Source organism: Equus asinus, chromosome 1, assembly GCF_041296235.1.
Source record: "Equus asinus isolate D_3611 breed Donkey chromosome 1, EquAss-T2T_v2, whole genome shotgun sequence".
Classification (NCBI taxonomy): Eukaryota; Metazoa; Chordata; class Mammalia; order Perissodactyla; family Equidae; genus Equus; species Equus asinus.
The window spans coordinates 83,489,522-83,517,016 of record NC_091790.1 but is presented as its reverse complement, the minus strand read 5'-3'; the positions used below and the strand labels follow the sequence as shown (position 1 = coordinate 83,517,016).

Here is a 27,495-nt window from a genome sequence, read left to right as displayed (position 1 = left end):
CCCGCCCCCATTTTCGATGCCAATTGCAAGTTCGGGTCGTGACCTGTGCTCCTGACAAAGCGGCCGCGAGACCGCAGGTTCCCACCACCCCCTCCCTGGGTTTGAGGGCTCTGATAGAGCGGCTCACACAACTCGGGAGAACCTCTCCCTTCTGAACAGCCACAGGGAAGAGGTGCATAGAGCAAAACATGTGTGGCAGGGAGGAGGAGCTCCCGGGGCCTCTCTGGGTGTGCCACTCTCCCCGAACCTCCACGTGTTCGCCAACGCGGCAGCTGTCTGAGCACCGTCCTTTCGCAGTCTGACGGAGACTCCATCGCCTGGGCATAGTCGATTACGGTCATTGGCCGTTGGCTACTCAGCGTGACCTTCAGCCCCTCTTGCCCCCGCCCCCACCCCAGGGCTGGGGGTGGGGATGGGGACGGGGACAGGCCTGAAACTTCCAAGGCCCGAATCGAATCGCACAGTTGGTTTCCCCGGCACCCAGCCCCCACCCTTAGGGCTTCTCCAACACTCACCTCGTTAACACCAGTTCAGGTGGCGTTGAAAGGGGCTTGTTAGGAATAACACCAGACAAACCACTTCGCCTTTCTGGCTCTGGACTCGTTTCAGGAACTGAGCCCTAAAGTAATTCTCCTAACCAAAGATGCGCCATGTGGCTCTCGTATGGGCAATCACAGGACTTTTAGGCACTCGGTGCCAGAAACCAAGGGAAGGCATTTACTGTTATAGCCCCAGGAGCGCACAGCATTGAGAGCACTAAGGTCACGGGCAAAGCTAGATTCCCCTGTTCTGAAAACTTACTGATTCCGGGAAAGCTTCCTCTTTATGGCTTCTGGCTTCAAGGGGCATATGTTTTACCCGGGGCCAGCCACCTACCTGCTTCCGTTTTACCTTTCCTGGCGTGGCACCAGCTGCTCACTCCACCTGTCCTTGGGCCCATAGTTCCGAGTTAGCCCTGCTTGAATCATGTAGGGGAATCTCTCGCTTCTCAGGGGCTGCTGTATCCTGCAAGAGGGCCATCAGCTCACCTCCCCCACTTTTTGGCGCTTGGAGCTCGGTTTTCTCCTGTTCCCGGCCTGTGGAGGCCCCTAACTCACAGCGCATGTCCCTCCCTAGAAGGGGGTGGGGAACGGGGCATTCTGGTACACACAGTGAGGAATCCTTCAGCAGTCTGGACCCTGTTTCACAGGTCCAGGGCTCCAGACGTCTTCCGGTCTCTCCCTTTCCTGAGACCTCCTTCAGTTCACACTTTCCTTCAGAAAGGTTTCCCTTGTGGGCATTCCACACCAAGAACACGGCTCCACTAGGGAGCAAAGATTCAGCCTGCTCTCCTCCTTCCTGCCGAGGTCACCGGGGCCTCCCGGAGCCAACCGGGGGAGGGGGCTGTCCCTCAGCCCCATCACGTCTCATCTGTGGTCAAGGGAAACTGCCACGGCTCGGTCTTCTTCGATCCCTTCCCTCCCTGGGGACGGTTCGGACAATCCTGCCACCAACGCCCTTCCTCTTGGCAGTCCGCACACCGATTAGCCCCCGACATTGTGGGTGGCCTCCTGGCCCCTCGGTGGGGGCCGGGGTTACTCACCCATGGCATATGCCCCCTCTCCCTCAGGATACCTTGAGGAGACTGGCGGGCCACAGCGAGCAGGGCGGCCTGCCTTTTCATCATCTTGTCTTCCTTTGCATCCTCAGCTTCAAGTCGGTTATGGAGCACCCTCCGTGCAGCCACTCGTAGCTGTGCGGGACTGGTAGCAGGACGGATCGCCAACTTTTGGAGTTTCCCACGGGTGTCTGGAGCACTTCTGAGATCTGAAACACGGATTCGGGATCACTGTACTGCCCCGGGCCTCCAGGTCCCAGTTTGTGTATCGCCTGAGGCAGTCCTGCGGCCTCTGGAACAAAGTGTGTGGGTGTGGTGGGGTGGGGGTGGGGGGGGTGGGCGCGGGGCGGGGAGGGGCGGCTCGGCTTTCCCCAGGGCCCTATTGGACCTGTCTGAATTTAGGCCATTTAATGGGTGGCCGGCTTACTCTTTTCATGGCTTTCAGAAGCAGACCCCAACAATATCCTCCCTTTCCTCCATCCCCAGGATCATTGGGATTTCACCCTGCCTCGCTCTCTGGCACAGCCTGTCCACCAGGCCTGCGGATGTCCGATCCTGGGTCATCTGCCTTACCCGCTTGTTCCCTGGCTTCGAACGGAACGGATGACTTTGCCTCAGGCATGCTAACCTTCTCCTCCAGAAGCCCACAATTCGTATGGGGTGAGAATTCATATGGAGTAAGTATAATAATATTGCTCATAATGTTATTTTTATTATTAATAGCTAACAATTATATAGTGCTTCCTATATTCCAAGCAATATTCTAAGTGCTTTCTCAATGTTAACTCTTTGAATCCTTGCAATTCCCCCATGAGGTAGGTATTATTTCTTTCAAATGAGGAAACTGAGGCACCAGAGAGAGGCTAAAACCAATATGTAACTGATAAATGAATTCCTCGATAAGGCTGAGTAAATGCAGGCTCTTTGTGTTCGGAGTCTTGGCTCTTGATACTCTATACCTGTTCTCCTGCAAGTCCTATGAAACTCAGAAGCTTGTACCGTGGTGGTGAGGCACAGGGGCTTTAAGCACACTGCTGAGTTCCAGAGCTGACTCCACCCTTGGCTTGGTAGTGAAAACAGTCCTGGATTTGAGAAGCTCAGTATCTACTGCCCTCTCCTCTAGGACCCAGTAGAGGTGGGGGATACAGATGCAAATGTTGGGAGACTTTTAAGTTCTAGGGGCAGGTTGTATCCAAAGAAGCTGAGGGCCTGCAGGTAACTTCTCCTCGCCAGTTTAGCACCTCCCCTACCCCTTCAGCCCCCATCCATGCAGAAAGGCAGCATGAGCCTGGAATCACTCAGGCCTAGATGGAAATCCTGGCTCTGAAATGCACTGGCTTTGGGTAACAACTTAGGCTTCATGATCAAGAAGGTAAAATCAGAGGAAGATGGTGCTGTTGAGTGAGCATCCCAGCAGCTGAGTTAAACGGTAACCAAAATGACTGCCTGACTCAGGGGCATAAGGCTTTAATGCACACACACTTCACATGTCCCAGGCACAGGCTAGACATTCTACACGGCTCCTCCCTTTTCATACTCCCAATAGCCCCAGGAGTTGTGTTGTTCTATACCCACTTCACAGATGAATAAACTGAGGTTCAGAGACCTTAAGTAAGTTGTACCAAAAGTTGGGCTTCTTTGAATCCTTGTTACCATTATGGGCTTAACTGTATCCTCCCAAAATTCATATGTTGAAGACCTAACACTTAGCACCTCGGAAGGTGATTGTATTTGGAGACAAGGACTTTAAAATGGTGATTAAGTTACATGAGGCCATTAAGGTGGAGCCCTAATCCTGTCTGACTGGGGTTCTTGTAAGAGGAGGAAATTTGGAATCACAGGGAGACATCAGGAATGCGCTCACACAGAGGGAAGAACATGTTAGCACAGTGAGAAAGTGGCCATCCACAGGTCCCCTACTATCAGCACATAATCAGGAAGGGCAAAGAGGTTTTCTGGTGCCATTTTGTCCCGAGGCTTTATCTCATATTTCGTAACTCCTAGCAGCTCTGAAAAATAAATGTTATGAATGTGGAAATATCAACGGATCTGGGACTTTTTCTTGCATTATTGTCATTTCTCAGAGGATCAGAAGATGTCATAGGCATAAGCCTGTCTCTCCTAAGAAGGCCTGGAAAGAAATTACAGAAAGTGTAGAAGGCAGGAGCTACTTCTACTATAGCTCATTTCCAGATTCGGGCTAATATCAGATCTTCATTGGATTATTAATGTTTCTTGAGAGTGCAGCTTCATCAAATTTCTCTTCCCTGCCTGGGCCTTCAGCAGCTGATACGGTCATCAGCTGTCTAGCTTGTGGCCCTGCATACCTATGCCTTACCTATTCATATGTCCAAAGTGACATGAAGCTCAGGACGCCATATTTTCTGATTTATGGTATCATTTTTGGAAAAGTTTTATGAGGTATAAACAAAGCAAACTAGTTAAAAATCTAACAATCCTTTTTATTTGAAGAGAATAAGATTATATGCCATTAGAACTCCTCTGCAAAACCCAGGACATATATCTCACAACTTGCTTGACATTTTTTTTTAAAGATTTAATTTTTTCCTTTTTCTCCCCAAAGCCCCCCGGTACATAGTTGTATATTCTTAGTTGTGGGTCCTTCCAGTTGTGGCATGTGGGATGCTGACTCAATGTGGCTGGATAAGCGGCGCCATGTCCGCACCCAGGATCCAAACTGATGAAACACTGGGCCACTTGCAGCAGAGCACGCTAACCTAACCACTCAGCCACGGGGCTGGCCCCCTTGCTTGACTTTTGATAGGTAAGAAGGAGATAGAAATTCTTACCAGTGGCTATCTGGTTGCTAGAAACAGAAACTGCCTTTTGTTAACATAAGCAAAAGAAATATCTTTAAAGGCTATGGAATGACATATAAAATTGAGGGAAAATAGAACTTCAGGAAGAACCCGAACCAAAAAATAATGAGAGATACAGAGACAGAGATAGAGAGTGGGGGGGAAGGGAAGAAGGGAGGGAAGGATGGGTGGAGAAAGTGATAGAGTTAATTGAACAAGGTGGCCACAGCATAGGCTAAGGGAGGGGATGGGAGATTGACAGTAGTCCGTGATCCCAGAGAAGAATGTATTTATATACAAATGGAGGAAGGATACTGGACAAGCAAGTATAAGTGATTTTCACTAACAAAGCATTCCTAAATTACTCATAAGCATTACGTGACTCCCTGATTGTCACATGCACAAGTATTGCTCCATGAAATTCCTGCTTGGGGACTTCACCAAATGTCATCTATTTACACTCAACACCCATTTCCATCTCCTTGTACATTCTTTCTTGTGTTGCAGTACTTCCCATACTTGAGAGGGCTAAAAAGAACGTTTCCAAAACTCCCTTGATGCCACGGTTCCAGAATTGATTTAAGTTCCATCAATGTAATGCAGTTGCATGAGATTTGAAAGGCAGAAGGGGTAGTGAAGGGCAGCAGGGACATTTCGTATATTTATTTTCCGGCATTAGTAGGAACTCCAGGCCCTGGCAGGCATCAGTTTTTCCAGTGGCCAAAAGGCACTTTGCACTGCCTAGTCACCAACCTCATGGTCAGGGGCACGGAGACATCAGCCAGAATTTCCTGCAGTTCCCCCATCTCTGGACTACATCTGCTGAGGCCTGACCCTGAGCCTGAGCCTAGCAGCAGACACCAAACTCCATTCTACTAGCCCTTGCAATAATTCTGTGGATGTCTAATTTCCTATAGTAAAGCCCTTTCTAGTGGAGATACTTAAAGTAGTTTCTGTTTCCTGCATGCACCCTGAATGATACAAGTATCAAAAAGCTCCTTCAGTATCAATTTAATTTCCAGCTTTATTGCACCTTCTTTCAGTGCAATGATATGGTTCACCCATCTTATGGCTCCTTTCCTTGCACAGATGACAGAGTTTTCTTGAGTAATTGAGCAGAGCTTCCTCTGACTTTCCTACAGGTGAGTTGAGTTATTTTGTTCCTTGAGATCACTCCCATTTCCCAGAACTATTGTTGACTATGCTGCTTAGCTTCAGTGGTTTCTTTGTTGTGTTTCATCTCATTACTCCCAGAAATGTAGATGCCTCACCAGTGAAGAAAGACTAGGAGTGATGATTGCCTTGATGGCTGTTCTTTTAGGCCAGTTGGATCATAAAAGGCATACTTCTCCAAATATTATTATATCATGAAGCATTCTCTGGTGATAGCCCTTTGATAGGTACACTTATGGAAGAAGTTAGAGTTGGTATTATGCATTAGAATTTCAGTCACATAGTCCCTTGGATCTAGGAATCCCAAAGCTAGGGACTTATGTTACTGATATCTCACAAAAAATCCTCTCAGATTTACATATAAGTTTAGTGCAGGAATTTTTTTTGGTAAGTGTTTTTAAAAATGAAAACAGCAAAACGATCATTCAGGGACCATTTAATTGAATTACAGTATATTCAATTGATAAAAGTATTCAGCTGTAAAATAACATGGTTGGCCCAATACAGGAACATTTCCAAGATGTAATATTAAGTGAAATGATAAGGATGAATTGCACAAAATATTTAGCATTTAGCAAGTTTTAAGTATGACAGGTGAAAAAATATGCATTGGTGTCAACTACACATCAACTGTTCACTAATTCCCCTTGGGATCAAAATACTAGGTTCTGAGGGTTTAGAGTGGGGGGGTGGTATATCATTTTGTGTTTCAGTGGAGAAAGAGAAACATTACCAGGTATTTCAAACAGAGGGAATTTACAACAGGGGATTGTGGGTTGGTTATGCCAGGATTGGACGACTGAGAATGAGGGTATTCATTTCCTAAGGCTGCTGTAGCAAATTACCACAAACTTGGAGACTTAAAATAATAAGCATGAATGAAAAAAGAGAATGAAATATACAAAAAGAAGTGTATATGAGACATATAGGAAATGCTGACAATACTCAGTACACATGTAATCAACGTTTCAGAAGGACAGGAGGAAGAGAACGGAGCTAAAGCAATATCTGAAACAATTATGGCTGAGAAATTTCCAAAAGTGATAGAAGACTTCAAGCCACAGATCCAAGAAATGCTATGGATTCCCATGAAGACAAATACAAAACATTTAGAGCCCACCAAACATGGTATGGTCTAAGGTCTAAAGGGGTATTTCACAATAAGGAAGTGTGGGCCCAACTTTGCATCTCTTCATTGTGGGGCCTGTGAGTGAGGGAGAGGAAGAAGCAGCAATCATGGAGCAGGGCTATAGCATGGCTGCTGATGGGGGATAATTAGGAGGGAATGAAGGTGGCCTCAGAGGCTCATTGATCCCCTCAAACATTGCTTGAAGACCTGTAACTCAAGATTTGACAGAAAAATGGCTAAGAGTTTGCCTTCCCTTTTATCAAGGAAAAAAAATAGCTATAGTAATTCTTACTTACAACTACTTATACAAAGGGACAGAAAACCCAACTCAGTGGGTATAGACCATGAAGAGATTTTGTTTTATGTAAGTGCAAAGTCTGGCAGCAGCAAGCCTTACAGGTGTGGGTTGATCTAACCATTCAGGTGTCAAAATCAAGGATCTGCTTTCATTCTGGCTCTCTGTTCTGCTTTACTTGGTGTTGGCATAATCTCTAGGCTCTACGTGGTAGTCCTCCAACTTCTCCAGGTGGGCACTCCTCTGCAATAGCAAAATAGCCATGGCAGCTATGTCATCATATCTGTACAGCTCCCTCTTTTGGTAGGTCCTTCTAGGAAGGAGAGAACATTACTAGCTAAGAAATTATAGCAGATATCTCCTCTCACCTCTGAGGCTCAGATTGAGTCTTATGCCCATCTTTGAACCAAGATCGTGATTGAGATACCACGTTAGTCTTCAACTAAGCAGAGACCAGGTTTAGAGTTGGAATTGGGGGTTAATACTACCAAACCACAGCACTGGGATGGGGGAGGAGTGGTCTCCACAAAGCAAAATATAGTTGCTAACAGTAGAAGTGGGTAATCACCAGAGGAGGAACAAATGCTGAAAGCCAAAAAAAAAAAAAAAAAAAAAAATTAACTCAAATCACATGGCATGACACTTGACCCACTTCTCTTCCCTTTTCCTCCTGGGTTAGCTCGGCTCTGTTCTCAACTGTTGCTTGAATGCACCAAACACCACGCCCTTGAGGCCTTTGCTCTCCCCAGAGCTTTATCCTGGAATGCTCTTTCCTCAGACATTTGCTTGGCTTTCTCCCTTGTTTTTCTATTCACGGCTCTATTTAAATGTCACTTCAGAGAGGCCTTTGGTGAATTCCCTATCAAAAATAGCAACTGCATTTCTATATACCCCCATAATTGGCTTTGGTTGTGTTTATAGCATTTATCACTATTTGACATTATTTTATGTCTCTCTTTGTCCTCACCACTGGAACGCACTCTCCCTGAGAAGATTCTCTCTTGCTCATTGTTGTATCGTGGTGCCTAAAACAGTGCCCAGCATGTAGTAAACATTAAACAAATGTTTGTTGAATGAATGAATGCGTTAGAATCCAAGACCTAACCCCACTTCTGTAATCTTAAGCAGGGAACTGAAGCCTTTATTGCCTCTGTTACCTTATCTGTCAAATGGAGATGCTTTCTACCACAGAGCATTATTCTTCAAGTAAGAAAATGTGTGGGAAATGTCTGGCATGTACAGATCTTTGATATATATTATTCTCACAAACATATATATTGATGTATATATATATATATATATATATATATATTCTCACAAAGCTTCATTCAGTGGACCCAATGAGGCCAGAATCCTTTATTTAAATCAGTTGTTATCGACCCTGGTGTCACTTTAGGATTACCGAGGGAATTCTTCACAGGTGCTGAGCTTGGTTCTCACCCTGAGTCTCTTATTTAATTGGCCTGGTGTGACGCCCAATCATTGGCAATTTTTAAAGCTCCCCAGCGGGGTCTAATATGCAGCCAGTGCTCAAGACCACTAGTTTCTAGTCATTGGTGGGCTGATGGCAGGGCTGGATGTGTAACCATCAGACTCATGGAAGCATTGTAAAACCTGGCCCTTCCAACACCTGGAAATCTCTAGAAGCCAGCTTGGCTTATTTTCTCCAGTACAAACCTTCAACTGGCAGACTACACAGATGATCCTTCCCACTGTGTTAGAAAGAAAAAACATCAGCCCTGCCTCAGATTTCTCAAATGATTTTTACATGTGCAAACCATGACCTGTTTCCACGCTTGTAGATGTTAGGGGGGAGAAAGGGAAGCTTAAAGGAGACCAGGGAGACTAGTGTGTATTTTCTTCTAAAGAAACTTTTAAAAGTGCAGAGAAACTGGCCTGGGACAGGGTCTAGGATCTAGATCTTATACTAACAGGGATGATGCATGTGAACAGTGCCCAGGACAATTCCTGGCCCATCGTAATTAGTGTTCAATTAAGCAAACTAGACTTGCCTAAGGTGTTATGATAATAATGACACAACAAACAATGAATCCTTTTTTTGAGCATCTTCCCTGTGTTAAGTATTTTAGGTAGGTAATTTTTTATCTCTACAACATTACGGTAAATCACTGGTTTTCTCCCCTTTCACAACTGGCAAAATTAGGATCTGAAAGCTTGCAGCTGGGAGAGGGAAGACTCAAGATTAGCATTCAGGGCTGACACCAAAGTTCATCTTCCTGCCTGTATACTCTATACTGTTTCTAGAATCCCCTTAACTCTCAAACTCTATGACTCGGAGCAACTTGGACCTTTTTCACCTGCAGTAAACAGAAAGCTTTTCCTTCACTTAAAATAATGTAAATAGTGATAAATGCTAGGAATACAACCGAAGCCAATTGTGGGGGTACTGGGTTAGAGATGCTGTTCAAACCTCATCCCATTCAGACCCTCTGACTATTGATAGGAGAGGGAAAGTGGAAGAGAGAGGTTTTGCCTGATCTTTGAGGCATACACCTGTGTGGAGAGAGGGGGCAGAAATGCCTGGTTTTCTGTTAAGAGGTAGGGCCATGGGAGGAAGCTGCTGCCCACTCCTCAAACTGTGCAAGTCCTCCTGATTCAGGGCAGTTCTACAGGCTCTTGTCTCTGCTTATCTGGAACTCTCTGCTCCTTGTGAACACCCACCATCACCTTTGCCTAGAAATTCCTATTCACCCTTTGGATCCACAGTTTAAGTGTCACTTCCTCCAAGAAGCCTCCTCTGGTTCTCCACCACTCCCACCCCTACCCTAAAACAAAATATTTTCACATCTTCTTTTGTTGTGTTTATGGTAGTTTGTAATTAAATAATAATTTTGAGTAATTGTTTAGCGCCTACCTCCCCTTTGTCAGCTCCATCAGGGCAGGAACCAGATCTTTCTGATCTACCTCCATATCCCCATCGCCTAACACAGTGCCAAACACATAGAAGGGCCTCAACATTTTATTTGCCTGGCTGTAAGTGTTACAATGAAGAGACCAAACTTAACCCTTCCATTTTTTCTATCTTTCTCAGGAAACAGAGGAAAGGGAACCTCTGCCACTCCAGTGCAGCCTGACATTCCTGAGATGACTCAAGACACAACTAAACAAATGGTATGCACCTGGGTATGTGGAGCTTGAGGAAGAGCTTCACTCATCTTTCACCTTCTATTCTCTGATGCTGGGTAGGGTCCTCCTTTCTGGTTTTTTTTTTTTTTGGTGTTGTTCATTTATTTTTTTAATGATTGGCCCTGAGCTAATATCTGTTACCAATTTTTTGTTCTTCTTCTCTCAAAATTCCCCTAGTACATGGTTTTATATTCTAGTTGTAGGTCCTTCTGCTTCTGCTATGTGGATGCTGCTTCAGCATGGCTTGTTGAGATCCATTCCCAGGATCTGAACTGGTGAAGCCCTGGGCTGCTGAAGCAGAGCATGTGAACTTAACCATTCGGCCACGGGGCTAACCCCCCCTTCTTGGTTTTTGGTTTCCACCCACCACCGTGATGTCAGACTCTCTTTGACTTTGAGAATCTCCTCTGGCAGAGAAGGGAGGTAGAAACCTCTTCAAGTGTGGGGTGGTTCCTGCCTTAGCTGATATCGCTGCAGAAACCTCTCTCCACAACCTGGTCATGGGCTTGGCACCTGCCGCAAGAAATTGGACCTGTAGCATGTGCAATGGTTCTGAAGCCTGTGACCAATCCTCCCACTGCCATCAAAATAAAGGGTGGTTCTGAGACCTATTTCAACTTTTTTTTTAAAGATTTTATTTTTTTCCTTTTTCTCCCCAAAGCCCCCGGTACATAGTTGTATATTTTACTTGTGAGTCCTTCTAGATGTGGCATGTGGGATGCTGCCTCAGCAAGGTTTGATGAGCAGTGCCATGTCCGCACCCAGGATTCAAACCAACGAAACACTGGGCCACCTGCAGTGGAGCGCACGAACTTAACCACTTGGCCACAGGGCCAGCCCCCTATTTCAACATCTTAAATTCAGCTTCCAGAGACTGAGGGTGACCTTTTCCCCAGACACCACATTTTAAAATGTAATGGGCTCTTTGATTTTGCAAACAAAATCTTGCAAGCAGTTAAATTACATTTTTAATATTCCCAGCACTTAGCCAGGAAAAGATGCAGACAGAATTGAAAAGCATCCTGAGGTTTTCTGTCGTTGTTTTTATTTAAATGCCCAGATTAGACCATAATTCATCTCAAAATGGCAGGAGGCCTCTTCAGGCACTTCACACTTCAAAATGTCTTAGAAAATCATGTCAATTTTGGCAAGCCTCTTGCCATGCCAGAAACAACAGCAGATGCTTTTCTCCTTGAGTATCATCTATTGTGAATCAGATTATTAAAAAATACACCTTGCTCTTTTATTTTTGCCTCTGTTTTGAGGATTTTATGGCATCTCTGCAGTAATTGATTTGTGTCACATTCCTGCATAAGTAGCATTCATTGTCCCACTTTTTAGAAGGGGGAATTGAAGCAGAGGTGTGGTAAACCAACTTTCTTATGATCCCGGAGAAACTCACTCATTCATTCACTTGTTCATTCAGTAACCATGTCTTGAGAACCAGCTATGCCCTGGTCACTAACCAGACCTTGAGGATACATAAACGACTATCTCACAGGCCAGTCTCCAGATCTCTGGTAGAAGAGAGAGTCAATAAATGATTACAACATTCCACGATAAGTGCTGAGGTGGATAAAGGGGCCACAAAGAATCGCCCCTCAGCCAGCTTGTCTGTAAGAGAAGGCTTCCCACAAGAAGTGAAATATGAGTCAAATCTTGAAGGATGAGTAGGACCCCAACCATCCAAGGCCTGAGTGGCAAGAAGGGCTTTTACAGCAGAGGGAGCAGCATGCACAAGGCACAAAACAGCTTCGTGTTTTCTGGTTTTAGGTGGTTGGAGAAAAAGATGTATATGTGGGATTGAAAGAAGATAGGCAAGAACGAGAACGAGAACAGTCTTACATGCCAATCACGGGACGTGGACTTCCTCCTGACACAGTGGGACGAAAACAGTATAGAGTGTGTTAGTACTCACTCACTTACTTAGTTCAGCCTAATTCAGGTTCATACAAATTCCCCCTTTCCCTGTCTTTAGTGGTCAAAGAGAGTGTTGATCTATCTGAAGAAATATAAAATTATTAAAATCACTTTTTCAGATCCAAGGACCTCTTTGAACTGTCTAAAGTCATCCTGCATGCAAATGTGCATTTGCCTGGGTAGATTATCTAAAGCCTTCGTTGGATTTCTCAAGTGATCTAAAGCTCTAAAAAGTATAAGAATCACTACTCTGTTTATTTTATGAAAACTTTCAGCCCTTCCCAAAGTTGATTTTATCCAAGTAGAATTCTTTTATATCAATCTCTTAAAATTTACTGGTTGCTTGTTATCCATGTGGGTACCATATCATGTACCATTCTATTATTTCAAACAAAACAATTCTTCACATTTCCCAGCAGCAGGTTAATCCATGTTTGTTAACCAACTAAAACTGGACTTCTAATCTCAATTACTATTCTTTAGACCTATGGGATTTTCATACTTTCTATGTGAGAAGTTTGAGACAAAGGTACTATATTGGAGAAATACAGGTATTTGAATGTTGGGGGAAGCACAGATGATTTTCAAAAGTTAGAGTCATAATTCTATGGTGAGTTAGTTAAGATTATTTGGATTGAAATTAAGAGAAGAAACTCTACTAAATTTATTGGAAGGAGAGAGAAGCGTATTATGCTACCTAAGGTTAGAAATGTAACAAGTAACAGTGAAGTAAAATCAGGGACTTGAACTTCATCATGACGTCCTATATCTTTTCTCTTCTCTCTGCTGTTAGCTTCATTCTCCCTCTCTCTCTCTCTGTCCGTCTCTATCTTTCTGGACAGATCAGCCTTTTCTCATTTCCAGTACACAGTGTGTAAAACCCGTGAGAGTTCCTACCTCTCACACAGAATGATCTCTGTTTGTATATCCCTCTGTCTTCATCTCTCACAAATCGTTCCAAAATCACTGAACAATGAGTGCATTGGTCCCTTTGCATTAGATACCCAGTCCTGCACTGTACACTTAGATATGGCTGTTCTGTCCCTAACCATATGGCTCGGCAGGAGAGAAAATTCCTGGAAAAATGAAGTTGTGAAGATCAAACAATGGATGCCACTCTGTACATGGTAGGTGACAGAATGCCTGTCATGGCTGCCGGGACTAGGTTGTCCATTATTCTAAAAACATCTCTATTTTGCAGTAGACATGAGATTAGGATGCCAAACTGAGCTAGACATAACCTCTACATCTCCTTATAGTTCTGTGTCTACCATTCACTGCCTGATCTCAGTAAGTCACTTCCACTCTCTGGGCCTCGTCTTCCTTAGTTAAATTAACAGGACAGACAGAACTAGAAGTTCTTTATGGTCCATTACAAGGAGCCCATGAGCCTAAGACAACGTCACTATTCTTTCAGTCATTCTTTGTCAAGAACCTCAGGCTCATTGTCCAGAGGTTATTCCGTGGAGAAGTTATAAGCAATTCCTGAAGACCCTCCTCCATGAATCCCACTAGTATAGAACGTCAAGAAAAATCTCAACCAGTTACAAAAACCTTTTCTTTGTGAAAATCAGAAATGCAAACTGATTAAAGTCATGATTTCACCCTTCTCTTAAAAACATAGAAAACATTCAACACAGTAATTTACATCCTGGAAGGCTTCACAGATGTAGTCCTATAGCACTCAGGACTTGAAACCCATCCTCCAAGCTTTACAAAGCCAGACATTACAGTAAATCTCGCTAGCTGTATGGCCTCATCTTTGGCCAAGAGACTGGAGAAGATCTAGGTGGTGAATGTGTTGCCAGTGAGATAGTTGTGTTGTTTTGGTAGAAAACTCTAGAAGAGGATCTGCAGCCAGAAAACCCTACTGCTGAGACTTCAGCCTCCAAAGATCCCCCAAGCTCTTTGAAAATCAGGCCAGTCTCACAGCCTTTCCTGAACCCAGTGATGAAGAACGAGTCTGAAGAATCGGAGACATGGATCAAAAGGTTCAGGAAGCTAGAAGATGCCCTATACTTGTGTGATCTGAATAATGCAGGTGAAGTGCGAAGCTTAAAGCTAATAAACTTCTGTTTGTGTTTTAGTCTGAAAGTGGTGATCTCATTTTCTTTCACTTGTTAACAAACACAATTTGTATATAACCCACGTGCCTGGCACTGTGCTGGGCGCAGTCAGGGAATACAAAGATGGATCAGATGTGTAACCTCCACCAGGTTGCTTAAAGTTTCTCTGTGTCTCTGGAGGAATCCACTTCACCACCTGGGTCTAACCCACAGTCCAATCTTGCAATTCCCTTGATTGACATTTTCAGCATGCTTGCTAACAGACTGAACTCCAAACTTCTTAGCAAAGCAAAACCTGATCCTTGTCTACCTGACCAGTGTCTTCTCCTTCAGTTGCTATTCTCTCAGCATACCCTATCCTGTCAGAGTCAACAACGTGCCTTCCTCAAATGTGATTTCTCCTGTGGCCATGCCCTCCATCTGTGCTGTCTGCCTCTCCTTTACCTACCTCACCCCCTCCCAACTCCCCGTCTTGTCCAACTGGCTAATTAATGCCTAAACATATTTTACGTTGGAACTCCACTCCACTCCTCTGAGACTCCACAGACAGATCTAGGCCAACCTTTATCTGATCACTTAGAGTTCATTAACATCCAGTATCATATTTGATATATTGTATTTTTTCAATCGAGGGCTTGTTACTATCTCACCAGTAGACTATATTCCCTTTTTATCCCCAGCATCTTGTGCAATTCTGTTCAACACTTTTTTTGAGGCAATAAGTAAATAAATAAATGTACATAAATAACTAAATCCAAGATGGGAGGTGATAAATGCCATTAGGGTGTGCTACGTGGGCATTCAGAGAAAGGAGGTTCCTTCCCATAAGGTGATCAGGAAGTCTCTGGTAATATGGGACTGATCATTAGAGATCAAGCGCAGTTTGTATACAAAGGGATGAAATGGAGCGCCCTCTCTGGCAAAGGTGCAGGTTAGCCAAGCAAAGTTATGTATGAAGCTCAAGGCAAGGAGTTTGCTTTGTATAAAATGTAAGGACTATTAAGAAGAATATCAAACGGTAGAAGATGGGACCAGATCCAGGAGGATCTTAGATGCCAGACCTGGAGATGAAGATTTCATTCAAAGATAGTGAGTAGTAGTGAGGGTTTCTAAGCAGGGGAGTGGTATGATCAAGTTGTACTCCAGAAAGTTGGTGTTTCTGTGCAGAATGAAGGAGAAATTGAAAGCAGGAAAAGGAGGAAGGAGGCTATCGGAGTGTCCAACTGAGAGAGAATGTAATCCAGAACCAGGTCAGAGGCCTGCAGAAGGGAGGAGCACATACAAAAGCACATGGGCTGAAATTGTTGTACTTAATCACACGCTGTGGCTCGTGAAGACTTAGTGTCCCCTATGTGGCTCTGGAAACATGAAACTTGTAGAAACAGAGATAAGAGTGGTTGTTTTCAGGGGACAGGGGGAGATGTTTAAAGGGTACAAACTTTCAGTTTTCAGATGAATAAGTTCTGAGGATCTAGTGTACAGCATGGTGAGGCTAGTTAATGTAGGGGAGGAAGACATTTCCTCTTCCCAAATGTGGGTTCGTCTGGCCGGAGAATGAATTAAATTCACCTGAGACAGAATAACAAGAGAAAATTAAACAAAGCTTTATGAGGAACCATGGCCCGGGGCCTTTCTTCCCGAAGGAAGAAAGGGCACCAAAGAAGTGGGGTGCACAGAGTGGTTATATATCCCCAAACAGGGTGTTTCACGTATGATTGAAATGTCCCTTTTACAACAGTCACGAGCCTGCTCTGTCAGCACAGCCCTTGATGAAGGCAGATAGGTCTGCTGTCTCAGTGAACGCTGCGGGGTGGCAGGTGTGTTGCCTCGGGGCTGGGGGATCACAGATGAGCGCAGCAATCAGTTCCTTGACTACAGAGAGGGAGGCACCTTTACAGATAGAGATTTACCTTACAGATGTAAATGTGTCCTAACAAAGGGCAAGTTCCACTCCTCAGAGCCTCCTTCCCTGTCCCACTTTATCAAAAGCAATCAGCCTCAAATAATCCTGATGCCAAAGAGACATATCTTGGGGTGGCCAATTTCAGGTCCCTACAGTCCCGCCTTTGAAACTAAAAGTTTCACAATCCAGAAGCTGAGTGGTAGATTGTTTCATCTCACTGAACACATTTCTTAGTCCTGGTAATAGATCAGTCCAGTTAAATTCATTTTAGAAGGTGGCGACGCAGGTGGGCTCCCAAAGTTAGGCCTTTATTTTGGAAGCAAGCAATCAGGTGTTTAAGAAGTATTTCTATGGAAATAAAAAGAAAAACAAGGTTAATGGTTGGAGCAAATTATAAACTAGTTCCTGAGTCCAGGAGGCAGCCAGTCAAGAAGACTTCTGGATGTCGGAGTGAAGCATCTTTAGCAGCTTGAAATGTCTCTGATGATGTCATCAGGCATTCAGATATCTTTCTGAGTGGCTTACAGCTTACACAGCAGCAGACAGGAATCTCTCAAGTTTTTATCAAGTCATTCAGCTTTAGTTTGCAAGGCTTCAGGAAAAAGAGCAGGTTCAAATCTCAATGATTCCAAATGAAAATGAGGAAAAGATTGAAAACATTAGTTTAGAGATTTGTAACCAGATATTTCAGCAGAAGAATTCAGGATCCAGTCCAGTTCACAGGTGGAAAAAAACCCTCAAAGACAGTTAACAAAGCTAGGATCTAACATCCACAAATGTGTCTTATAGCTTTTCACTGAAACGTAGTTCTTCTCTCTAAAATCACCCTCATTTTTACCAAAGATAGCCAAATTAAGACTAATTCGTTTGCAAAATAAGTTTAGTTTCAAGAAACTTGGCCCAATTATTTACATAAGTGCAGCAAGAATAGCAGTTGATCATATAGGCTCTTACATCTGCTTTGCTGAAATTTTTTATGAGGAATCTCAGATTGAACTTTAAAGACCTCTCGAGGCCAGGAAAGCCACGCCAAGGACTTGCTGTCAGATTTTGCCTACAGTACCTACAGATTTGGGTGGACTCCTCTCTTCTTGAGTTCCCCCAAAATATTCCAAGTTTCCTTACATCTGCCAGATAAGCAAGCTTCCTTACTTACCGGGTAAGATTGCCATAATCTCTATACACAAGGTACCAGGCCCATGTTTCCAAGTGGCTTTATTTCCAGAAAGTCAACCTTATTCCTCAAAGGCAGTATTGTCATATCTGAGTCTGTACGTTTCTCTCAAATATGACATTCCAGTCAAAGCCTTGGTAATACAACCAATGTCCTGTTATAAGGAGGACAGATTCTTATTGAACTTATGCAAATAACAATATTGCCATGAAACAACCATACTCACTCACTTACTAGGTTTCCAAATTCTGGAGGGATCAGGTAGGGAGAAAAAGATAAATGTTTCAGTTTTGCTCATAATGGTATACTATCAGTAAATTGCTGTAAGTCATAGTCAGCCTAAGAGAAAAGATTTCCTATATCTGAGGAAACAAAACAAAAACAAACATCAAAAGAATCAACAATATTTCAAATAAAAGTCATAAAAAGTCATAATCATCCTCATCAGTTCACACAGTCCTGTATAATTGATTACTGTGCTTAAGCTCCTGTTAGGAGGATCTATGAGGTTATCCGTTTCTCCATTAGATTTCTGCAATTTCTTACCCAGTCCAGTTCTGTGATCTGAAAGTTTATCAGAAAACTGTAATCCAGAGTAAGTGTCAGAGTCTTTTCCATGAATGTCTCTGAAGATGAGTGTATTTGCAAAAGCAAAGAGCATCAGAGTAAAACAACCGACTGTAGGCAACAAAAGACTTAAAAATGACAATTGACAGAGAAACTTATTATTTCTGATATACAACACCTTAAAATGATAGTTAGAATTATGGCTGATAGCCAGGACAGATCAGAATTTTAGGAATGTTATCTAATTTTCAAAACACTTATATCAGTAATATTTACCCACATAATACCACTTAGGAAAGATTATCATCGCTTATCTGATAATGCTTCCAATGTAAATTAAGCTACCAAGGAAGCCTAATTAGTTTAGAATCTTCCACCTTACAGGAAGGGAGAACAAATGTCTCTCCGAAGTCCCAGGGGCCGTCTGAAAATCCACAGAGAAATCCTCCCCCTTCTACCAGGTTAAAAGACAGCCTTCATTCGGGACTTGAATATTCTTGAGGGAGAAGCTTGTCAAAAATATCAAAAGATTTGAAAACACTTGTTCAAACAACGCTCACTGTCAGACAATGCTCAGGTGTCCATTTAAAGTGACAACAGAAACAATCAAAAGTCTTGAGTGACCTCAGTCATTATACTAACAAAACGGATTTGTCTTTTATGTAGACTTACTCAAAGGAACACCTTTTATAACCTCTTTATCAAGAGCAGACCAAAAGTTCAAGACAATTATCCTTTGAGAGAAAACCAAATTTTAATTTCTGTACCACTTTACTTTTTCATATTAAAACCCATTTACTTAATTAGATTCATTTCAATCTTAGCCAACTTCACCAGGCATAAAACTCCTTTCAGAATTTCTCCTTCACAGACCTTCTACAACTTTCTTTTTGCCTTCAGAATTTGTCCCAAAGTCTTTCTTTTTTTTTTTTCCACCTAGTACTTTAGGACAAGTTTATCTTTTCTTAACCCATCAAACAAAAATATTCCATTCTTCATACCTTCTTTACTAAAAATTTACACCTTACTTTCCTTAAATACAGAGCTGTTTTTCTTATTAATTTCTAGCAGCTTTAATCACATATATTAGAACTCTTTAACCTTTAACAAACCGTAGGAAACACGAAAATGGTAAGCAATTATGAATTGTCTTTTATATCAGCCTTCTAAACACTTTTCATAATTTCTAGAAACACCCCACACTTTACAGTAAAAGACCCAAAGACTTTTAGCCTCTCTGCAATAAGAAGGCAAAAGTAGATAAACTTAGATACGTCTGGCAATAATGTTTCAGTGTTCTATCCAATCCAAAAATGACCCAGATACTCAGATTTTTTATCATTTAACTTAACTTGGCAAAACTGAAGATTGTTACCAAAAAGAATTTCGAAGCTGTTTTTTTTCCCCAAGTATACAAACCATAAAACAGTTATTGTATCCACTTTTATCTATTTAAATCATTTGTTCCCAACAATTATATTCAGATTACCTACGGAAACCTCATGAGACATCAGACAAAACTGATCATTTATATCTGTTATTTTGCTGACGAATTTCTAACAGACAACCTGAGCTTATTTGACTAGTAAACACAGGCTTGCATGCCTGCATCATATGCAAATACCTACAACTCTTGAGGGCATGCATTTTCAATCAAACCAACAACTTAAACTTTCATTAAGCAAAGATTAATCTATGTCATGTTAACTTGAAAGACATTTGGGTTAATACTTCTTAGAGAAACTTTTTTGTAAGTGTTTACTTTAAGTCAAAGGAATAGAGCTCTTTAGAAATTGTACCATCTGGAGGTAAAGTATCACACATTTGTAACATATATAGATACAGACAGACATATAGAACAAAGATTTTCCTTAGATTTGATTTAGGTGTTGTCATAGCAGACCACGGTGAAAAAACTTGTTTTCCCAGTTTTTTTTTTTCCTTTCTCTCTTTCTTTCTTTCTTTTCGCCTTAGCAATCTGGCTTGGGATACCCCCTTTGTTAAGCAATTGCAATCACAGCACGAAGCCAACCAGAGTCTGGAGGAAAGGCTGCAAATTCGGGAACTGATTCGGGCCTTTTCAGAAGCTCAATTTCCCGTGTCTCTTTTGATTTTCTTTTGTTATTGTGGGGACCTGGAATTGGCCACCCCAAGATATGTCTCTTTGGCATCAGGATTATTTGAGGCTGATTGCTTTTGATAAAGTGGGACAGGGAAGGAGGCTCTGAGGAGTGTAACTTGCCCTTTGTTAGGACACATTTACATTTTTAAGGTAAATCTCTATCTGTAAAGTTGCCTCCCTCTCTGTACCAGGAAGAAGAAAGGAGATGACCTTCTCTCTAAAAACTCTTAATCAATACCAAAGACAAGGACTTAAAATCTGCATTTTATTGTGCTACTCTGGTAACCTCCTGGAACTAACTTCCCTCCCCCTCCCAACGCTGGCATTTCTTAATGATTAAGCATCTTTCCTTAGGCTAGGAACTGATTGCTGAGCTCACCTGTGACCGCCCAGCTCCAGACAATCGACTTGCCTCCAGCTACGCCCTCTGAGACAGCAGACCACTACCTGCTGTGTCCATCAAGCACTGTGCCGACAGGGCAATCTTGTGACTATTGTGGGAGGGACATTTCAATCACATGTGAAACACCCCGTTTGGGGGTATATAACCACTCTGGCACCCCACTTCTTGGGTGCCCTTTCTTCCTTCTGGAAGAAAGGCCCCGGGCCATGGTTCCTCATAAAGCTTTGTTTAATTTTCTCTTGCTATTCTGTCTCATGTGAATTTAATTCGTTCTCCAGCCAGACGAACCCCTATTTGGGGAGAGGAAATGTCCTCCTCCCCTACAGTTTTGGCGTAGTTGGCAGGCTGAAATTTCCCTGGCTGGACACTGCTTGCTCCTAGACTGCTGCGGCTGAGAGATCCCAGACCCCTGACGAGAGCCGGCAAGAGGTAAGAGTTCTTACCACATCAGTCTCCCGGATCTCTGCCTGCAGAGTCCAAAGGAAGCAAGAGTGGTGAGGTTTTTGCTCTTCTAAATTTAGATTAGCAGGAGAAAATGTTGGTGGGGCTAGCTTCTCGGATTCAGCGACTCTAGGATTTGAGTACTCACTGGTTGTAGATCCTTTTCCTCCCAGAGATAGACTTTTCCTTGTCTCTGTCTTTTTGTTTGTCATACAACACAGGCATCTCTATAAGCCTGTTGTCTGGGCTTTTTGTCTTGTTGTATGTCTTGAGAGCTTGGCTTTGTGACCTTTCTGGTCTCCGCCATTGGAGGATGCATGTACCGGCATGCATCTTGGCAGCCAGTCACATAGACTGGGGCTCTGGGAAAGTTTGTCTTGAGAGCTTGGCTCTCTTTGTCTGGCTGTGTAAGCTCTCGGGGAAGTTTGTCATAAGAGGTCCCAACTGCTTTCATAAGGGGCCTTTGTCGTCTCAACATTTGTTGCTTGCCTTTACTTTCTTAGGCTATTTTTGGGAGTGAACTTTCTGGATCTCTTTTGGGGACGCCTCTTTGTCCTTGGTTAAGCTTTGGTTGAGTCGCTGTTAAGATCCTACTCGTCAAATCAGCCAGACGATGGATCATTTAAATTCGGAAAACTTCTAAATTGGGGAAAAAAATTGTGAGAGCTCTCATCATAATTTTTATTGGTATCTATGAAAAAAAGCCAAATTGAAAAGGAAACACAAGAAAATGGTAACTAGGTTTAAACCCTGACTCAGGTTATAATTGAACTGGTGAAATATAAAGGTCTATGTGTTAAGATTGTAAAGGTTGGAATGCTTGAGCTGATTTTCTTTTTATGAAGAGGTTATATCAACTTTGCTTGAGTATGTTTTAAAGCGTCTTTCTGGGAATGCTTCCTTATGCAATATTATAAGACTAAGACCTGTTAAGTCCTGGCCATGGGTCCTGCTGCCATGCTGCAGCTCTTCACTGCCCATAGGCCCTGTACCCACGCTATTTGAATAGAGGAACGCTATTTCCAGGCCTTGAGCCCAGGAAGTCTTTCTTTTGACTCCTTGGCTGCTGAGCCAGCTTGCTTCACCAGCTTGGGAGCCGAAGTTCTAGTTTTCCTTGTGCCTTTCTCTTTTTCAAGGATGGGTCTAAATTAACTGCTCCATCGGGAACCTTCTCAGACAGCTGTATGAATCCATGTTTGCTTGCCCATGGCTACTCTATGGGGCAAATCGTGGCATTCAGCCTGAATAGAATCAGTACCTTAAGCCTGAGGGTGATGGAAAATGAATTAATCCATTCTTTCCTGACTCTATCTGTAATAGACAAATTTTACATGGGCACGGGTCGGCCACTTAAGTCATTAGGATGGTCGCCAATCTCCAAGACTCCTGTGGAAGGTTTCTTTTCCTAAGGCTGGATTGGGATCCCTTCCTCTGGCACCTGATCACTCTCTGAACTGTGGGTAAGTCCCAATCAGGACTCCGGTTCAAGGCAAGTACCAAACTCTAACCTTTGGTTGAGTATGGGAACCCCTTCTTGGGAGAATGGGTCCAGGATGCAATTGGGTAGAATGTCCCCCAGACCGGAGGAAAAATTCTTCACGGTTTTTCTCTGTTCTTTGATCTTTGGGACAACTCACCTGGCACTTAACGACTGCCAGGCATAATAGGGAAGGCATACAAGAGATGCAATGCAGAGGGATGCGCCCCATCATCCCTTGCTATAGGAACCCCACAGGCAGAACAAGTAGGATGCTGCCCTAGGTTCGGGAGATTTTCAAGGTAATGGACCCTTTTCTTTCCTCTCTCTTAAAGTGATAGTGACCATTTTTGGGCTCTTTTTGAGCTTTGCAATTGAGAAACAAAGAAATCTTTAAAGTGTGAAAGGCTCGACCTCTGGGAGCCCCCACTCTGGTTTCTGGGCCTGATCACCCCAGCAACCACGTGGGGTGCCCTCTCTTGGCGATCGACTTGTTAAGCATTTTAGGTGCCTACTGAATTGGTTATGACAATAGGAGACCTGTGGTTTATTCTGTGAACTGTCCTGATGGTGTTGTGTGCCCCTGCACGGGAACTGCTGTGTGACCTCTATCTCGATAACCCTTGGGGAAGAGGCCATGAGGGTGAGGCCTGATCTCTTTTCCATTGTTCTCCAGGCCTTTGCCTCCTGCTTCCCTGCCTGGCTCACCTGTGCTGGCTCAGGGACTAAGTGCCCTGGGCTAAGTGGGATTTGACTAGATCTTATAACTATGTTGATGCCTGCGGTCAGGCACCTTTGCACCCTTTCTCTGGCCTTGTCAATTGGACACCAGCTTTACCACCATGAGGAATGCCTCAAGCATCCTAAGAGACTCACCCCCTGGGTGCATTTTAAAGTTGGAAACGCTTTCAGTTGGATGGCTTATGCCCCAGAAACTCCAGCTTGGAGAAAACTTGAGGAGTTTCTCTGTCCCTTTGTGATGTAGTTGGACAGGCAGGTCAATCTAGAATGTCATTAAGTTAAACCCAGTAACTTCCAACTGTCCTTGGAAAATCCTTGCAAGACTGGACATACAGCTCTAGAGGCAGTTCAGATTCCACCCAGTTCCTTTATCTCAAAAGGATTATCATCTCCCCTCTCCAGGAACTACTATCTAGACCATCACTAATCCTAAGACTGAAGGAAAAAAAAAAGAGGGGAAAGGTCATAAGTGTGCCCTTGCTGAGAAAAAAAATCTAGCGTCTTGAGTGTCTTCTCCAGAAATATTAGTAAAAAGGCTCAGAACAAAATTTGGATTCATAACTAGGGAGTTTTGTATTGTACCAGATTCATGGAGTGATTTTTAAAACAATTGCTGTGGAAGTGCTGTGTCTGTGTGTGTCTATGTGTGTGTGATATTTTTACCCCGGGTGATATGGCCCAAACTAAGAGCTCTGTTTAATTGGATTAAAGTCAGCGCTTACATAAATTCTAAATGCAATGGAAATTAACCCAATGTCTTTTAAGTTAAGATGATATGGATTAATCTTTGGTTAATGAAAGTTTAACTTTGTTTGTTTGATTGAAAAGGCATGTCCTAAAGAGCTGTCAGTATTTGGATGTGATGCAAACATGCAGCCTGGGTTCACTAGTCAAAAAAGTTCATGTTTTCTGTTAGAAATTTGTCAGCATAATAACTTTAAATGATAGCTGTTTGTCTAATGTCTCAAAGTTTTTGTGGGTAATCTAAACATAATTATTGGGAACAAATGGTTTAGATATAAATGAAATAAGAGTTTATAGATAACTTTTTTTAGCAATAATTGTAGTTTACGGTATGTGTATTTAAAATAACTTCCAAAATCTTTGGTAACTTGAAATTTTGAAGTTTTGCTAGGTTAATTTAAATGATAAAATTCGTTGAGTAACTAGATCATTTCCAAATAAGATATTAGACATTAATTATTAAATGTAAGTTTATCTACTTTTGGCTTCTTATTGCAAAGAGGCTAAAAACATTTGGGTCTATTAGAAAGTATGCCTTGTGTTTTATTGTGAAGTGGAATGTTTCTAGAAATTATGAAGTGTTTAGAATGCTGATATAAAAGATAATTCTTAATTGCTTAGTTTTTAGTTTTTTACTATGGTCTGTAAGGGTTAAAAGTCTAATTAACACATGTAATTAAAGCTACTGGAAATTAATAAGGAAAATGCTCTGTATTCAAGGAAAGTAAAATGTGTGTTTTTAGTAAAGACGGTATAAAGAATGGAAATATTTTGTTGGATTAAGAAAGATAAATTTGTCCTAAAGTACTAGAAAGTAAGAAAGAAAGCATGGGACAAATTCTGAATGTAAAACAAAGTTATAGAAATTCTGAAAAGAGTTTTGTACCTGGTCAAGTTGGTTAAGATTGAAATGAATCTAATTAGGTAAATGGGTTTTAATATGAAAGAGTAAACTGGTACAAGAATTAGAATTTGGCTTTCTCTCTAAAAATGATAATTTTCTTAAACTCTTCGTCTGCTCTTGATAAAGAAATTATAAAAGGTTTTTCCTTCTGAGTAAGTTTCCAGAAGAAGATCTATGTTTGGTTAAGATAATCTCCTATGCAAAAAGACAGAGGTCTCTCTATTAAGGTTTTTCTTTTTTTTGCTGTTGATACCTGAGCATTGTTTCACAAATGTTTTAAAACCTTTGATATTTTTGACAAGCTTCTTCCTCAAAAATATTCAAGTCCTGAAATAAAGGCTTTCCTTTGACCTGGATGAAGGAAGAGGATTTCTCTGGGGATTTTCAGAGGGCCACTGGGACTTCACAGAGAAATTTGCTCTCTCTTCCTATAAGGTGGAAGATTCTAAACTAATTAGGCTTATTGGTCTGTTAAATTACATTGGAAGCATTGTCATATAAGTGATGATAATCTTTCTTAGCTGGTATTATGTGGGTAAATGTTATTGATATAAGTGTTTTGAAAATTATATAACATTCCTAAAATTCTGATCTGTCCTGGCTATCAGCCATAATTCTAACTATCATTTTAAGGTGTTGTATATCACAGAAATAACCAAGTTTCTCTGTCAATTGTCATTTTTAAGTCTTTTGTTATTTACAGTCAGTTGTTTTACTCTGATGCTTTTTGCTTTTGCAAATATGTCTCATCTTCAGAGGGATTCATAAAAAGGACTCTGACACTTACTCTGGAATACAGGTTTCTGACACACTTTCAGATCACAGAACTGAACTGGGTAAGAAAGTACAGAAATCTAGTGGAGAAACTGAAGACCCCATAAAACTGTTAACAGAAGATTAAGATCAAGAACTGATTATATGGGACTGAATGAACTGAGGATGATTATAATTTTTTTATGACTTTTGTTTGAAATATTGTTTTTGATGTGTTGCTTTGTTTTCTCAGATTCAAGGAGATCTTTCTCTCTTTTTCTCTTATGCTAACTATGACTTACCAATTTGGTGAAATTATACCTTTGTGAACAAAACTGAAACATTTATCTTTTTCTCCCTACCTGATCCCTCCAGAATTTGGAAACCTAGTAAGTGAGTGAGTATGGTTGTTTCATGGCAATATTGTTATTTGCATAAGTTCAATAAGAATCTGTCCTCCTTATAACAGGACATTGGTTGTATTACCAAGGCTTTGACTGGAATGTCATATTTGAGAGAAACGTACAGACTCAGATATGACAATACTGCCTTTGAGGAATAAGGTTGACTTTCTGGAAATAAAGCCACTTGGAAACATGGGCCTGGTACCTTGTGTATAGAGATTATGGCAATCTTACCCGGTAAGTAAGGAAGCTTGCTTATCTGGCAGATGTAAGGAAACTTGGAATATTTTGGGGGAACTCAAGAAGAGAGGAGTCCACCCAAATCTGTAGGTACTGTAGGCAAAATCTGACAGCAAGTCCTTGGCGTGGCTTTCCTGGCCTCGAGAGGTCTTTAAAGTTCAATCTGAGATTCCTCATAAAAAATTTCAGCAAAGCAGATGTAAGAGCCTATATGATCAACTGCTATTCTTGCTGCACTTATGTAAATAATTGGGCCAAGTTTCTTGAAACTAAACTTATTTTGCAAACGAATTAGTCTTAATTTGGCTATCTTTGGTAAAAATGAGGGTGATTTTAGAGAGAAGAACTACGTTTCAGTGAAAAGCTATAAGACACATTTGTGGATGTTAGATCCTAGCTTTGTTAACTGTCTTTGAGGGTTTTTTTCCACCTGTGAACTGGACTGGATCCTGAATTCTTCTGCTGAAATATCTGGTTACAAATCTCTAAACTAATGTTTTCAATCTTTTCCTCATTTTCATTTGGAATCATTGAGATTTGAACCTGCTCTTTTTCCTGAAGCCTTGCAAACTAAAGCTGAATGACTTGATAAAAACTTGAGAGATTCCTGTCTGCTGCTGTGTAAGCTGTAAGCCACTCAGAAAGATATCTGAATGCCTGATGACATCATCAGAGACATTTCAAGCTGCTAAAGATGCTTCACTCCGACATCCAGAAGTCTTCTTGACTGGCTGCCTCCTGGACTCAGGAACTAGTTTATAATTTGCTCCAACCATTAACCTTGTTTTTCTTTTTATTTCCATAGAAATACTTCTTAAACACCTGATTGCTTGCTTCCAAAATAAAGGCCTAACTTTGGGAGCCCACCTGCGTCGCCACCTTCTAAAATGAATTTAACTGGACTGATCTATTACCAGGACTAAGAAATGTGTTCAGTGAGATGAAACAATCTACCACTCAGCTTCTGGATTGTGAAACTTTTAGTTTCAAAGGCGGGACTGTAGGGACCTGAAATTGGCCACCCCAAGATATGTCTCTTTGGCATCAGGATTATTTGAGGCTGATTGCTTTTGATAAAGTGGGACAGGGAAGGAGGCTCTGAGGAGTGGAACTTGCCCTTTGTTAGGACACATTTACATCTGTAAGGTAAATCTCTATCTGTAAAGGTGCCTCCCTCTCTGTAGTCAAGGAACTGATTGCTGCGCTCATCTGTGATCCCCCAGCCCCGAGGCAACACACCTGCCACCCCGCAGCGTTCACTGAGACAGCAGACCTATCTGCCTTCATCAAGGGCTGTGCTGACAGAGCAGGCTCGTGACTGTTGTAAAAGGGACATTTCAATCATACGTGAAACACCCTGTTTGGGGATATATAACCACTCTGTGCACCCCACTTCTTTGGTGCCCTTTCTTCCTTCGGGAAGAAAGGCCCCGGGCCATGGTTCCTCATAAAGCTTTGTTTAATTTTCTCTTGTTA

The 27,495-nt window shown here is 42.3% G+C and overlaps 3 long non-coding RNA genes across 3 annotated transcripts in view; 2 read left to right on the top strand and 1 right to left on the bottom strand.

The window, feature by feature from the left end:
* LOC139041448 (uncharacterized) overlaps nt 1-20,384 on the bottom strand; it is a 24,385-nt gene extending 4,001 nt beyond the window's left edge. Inside the window, exons 1-2 of the long non-coding RNA XR_011496627.1 lie at nt 20,292-20,384; nt 1,615-1,806 (exon numbers count right to left, since the gene is read on the bottom strand). This is a non-coding gene — a long non-coding RNA (uncharacterized lncRNA). The remainder of the gene's footprint in view (nt 1-1,614; nt 1,807-20,291) is intronic.
* Nucleotides 1,690-14,170, top strand: LOC139041462 (uncharacterized). The gene is made up of 4 exons (XR_011496652.1): nt 1,690-1,899; nt 2,084-2,274; nt 10,066-10,145; nt 11,934-14,170. It is a non-coding gene; the product is annotated as an uncharacterized lncRNA (long non-coding RNA).
* On the top strand, nt 19,807-27,495 carry LOC139041440 (uncharacterized). Its single transcript, XR_011496614.1, has 2 exons — nt 19,807-20,744; nt 26,825-27,495. It is a non-coding gene; the product is annotated as an uncharacterized lncRNA (long non-coding RNA).